This window comes from Selaginella moellendorffii, unplaced genomic scaffold (assembly GCF_000143415.4).
Source record: "Selaginella moellendorffii unplaced genomic scaffold, v1.0 SELMOscaffold_123, whole genome shotgun sequence".
Classification (NCBI taxonomy): Eukaryota; Viridiplantae; Streptophyta; class Lycopodiopsida; order Selaginellales; family Selaginellaceae; genus Selaginella; species Selaginella moellendorffii.
Genome location: NW_003314384.1, coordinates 16,350 through 18,735, shown reverse-complemented (window position 1 = coordinate 18,735; position 2,386 = coordinate 16,350). Strand labels below are relative to the sequence as shown.

Below are 2,386 nucleotides of genomic sequence, written 5' to 3'. Positions count from 1 at the left end.
GACAACTAAGTTAGCACATATCTAGTGGAATGTCAACAAGGAGAAATTCTTGGATCATCTAGGTGGATAGGAGCTAGGCTTGGATTGGCTAGAATGCACATTTAGGGAAAGATTTCTAAGCCTTGATAGTTGTCAGTTTATACTCAAGATTTAGACAAGGAAGCATTTTACCTTCACGATTATCATGAGCTACTGATGCTAAATCTTGATATTAGTATATAATGTGCATTATTCCACTCATCCAAGAAGAGTCTACTAAACACTTAGCCGTGCATAAGTGGGACAATAATGACACTACAACTCCCATCATTGTCCATTTGCAGAGTATGAAGTGAATGACTTAGTATTAGTCTATTTTCCTAATATTACATTCCCAATCTAAGGGGCTCCTTACTCAATAGAAGGGACTATATTGGGTGTTGTAAAAAGTTGGATCGTAAGTTTATAAGGTTTAGCATAACATTTAACAAACCAATCCTCCAGAAATTAACAAAGCAATGGAATAGGTGTTTGTGATGTTTATGGCTTTTGGCTAAGTGCTTGGATTATCCTTTCATTATCTAAGTTTAGATATGGTTAAGGATAAGTGATCTTAAGCCAAACCCAAACCTAGATTAGTTCACTCCATATAAACTCTCTTGCCATTGCTGGGCTCAATTCTAGATTGAAGGTATTAACCCCTTCAAAAGTGATGAAGACAGAAATCTTTTTCTTCTTGGAGATTCTCCACAACCATAAAATTAAACTCAATAATAATAAATTTGTCACTGGTATCTATGCTTTTATAGAAAGAAGATATAACTGTTGAAAATAACTAGACTAAGAGGTGTTGACCAAACTTGATCAATTGTAGCATCTTTAGTGTGGAAATCCACACTATTTCCATAAATAACATTCAAGGACACAATGATGATCTGGCTGCTAGAGGCACCTTATATCTTGAGCGTTGCAAGAAAGTGTGGGTGAATGAAGAAACCATTGCTTGGCAGCCATGTTGCACCAAGGTGAGCTATCTTCTTTAATATATTATTTCGTTTGACACAAAATTAAAGGTTATTCTAAGAATATTCTTTTAGACCATAATTTCAAAGTATAAAGGTTAAAGGTTAAAAAGAGATTTACAGCTGCACCAAGACTTTTACCTTAGGAAACTTGGGGCACACCGAACATCATAGAGATCTAGGTGGGATGCTTTATGTTAACACATGTACCACCTATCCAGATACCTAGATACTTGTATGCAGTAAAGTCTGATTTGCATTAACGACTAAGGTGTGTTTTCCTCCATGTAGCAGTTAAGCACTCAATTTTGAGAATATTCTTTCTTAATCTAGGTGTTAAACACCATTTTAATCTAATTTATTTGAACCAATATTAGATGCAAAGTTTAGATTTTGAAAAATATACAAAGATTCTTGAGTATTATTATTATTATTATTCCAAGTTTAAGATCATTGGCATAGCAAAAGTAGGAAATATGAGATCACATAAATAAGAATATTTGGATTTGAAAAAAGTCTTGATTAGTTGTACCTTAGATGTTTGACTTAATGCAGTGCAGATTATAAAAGGGCATTCTTTTACCTCACATTACCATGTAAGTATGGAAAACAAAACATTTCTCTATTTAATTTTATTACTTGCAGTCATTCTGAAAAATGAAAATTTTTGTGCTGCCACTACAAGTATCAAAGTAGAAGGCTATATTTATTGTACTAATTGTGGATCACTTTCTCAGAGTGGCATTTTCAGTAAGAAAATTGATCTATCTTCTGTATTTTTCTAATCTTGTTAAATCTTTCAGATGCCAAGGTAAACCTGGTTTGTCCAAGAGACAGTGATTCATCATTTACAAATAATAGAGGATACTTTAATATCTTTAAATTAGTGAAGACTGGAACAGATATTGAGAGTTGCCGAGTGAGTGTCGATACGAGTAGAGCACCCCGAGGGTGTTCTTTCTTAACAGACATAAATGGTGGATCAAGTGGCCAATCCTTAAGAACATGCATCAATAATGGAAATAATAAGTTCACTTGTGGACCCTATTATTTTACTCCAAATGCTTGTTCACCTCCACCACCACCAAGTCCTCCACCACCACCACCACCTAGAAGACCACCCCCACCACGACCAAGAATGCCTCTACCACCACGACCAAGAACTCCACCTAGAACACAACCACCACCACTATCACCAACACCAACACCTTCACTTTCACCAACACCATCCCTATCGTGACTACCAGTACCAACACCTCCAGCATTGGCACCAGAATCACCAGCATCAGCACCAGGCCCAGCTCCTACACCAACATCATTGCTATAAGTTCATAAACAATTTAACATAATAAAGACACGAAGCCCTTAAGTTCCACTCATTTCCT

General features: G+C 35.9%; 1 long non-coding RNA gene across 1 annotated transcript; it reads left to right on the top strand.

Moving 5' to 3' along the window:
* Positions 1-1,637: 1,637 nt before the first annotated feature.
* Positions 1,638-2,374, top strand: LOC9633398. The gene is made up of 2 exons (XR_002991109.1): positions 1,638-1,751; positions 1,805-2,374. It is a non-coding gene; the product is annotated as an uncharacterized LOC9633398 (long non-coding RNA).
* Positions 2,375-2,386: the final 12 nt, after the last annotated feature.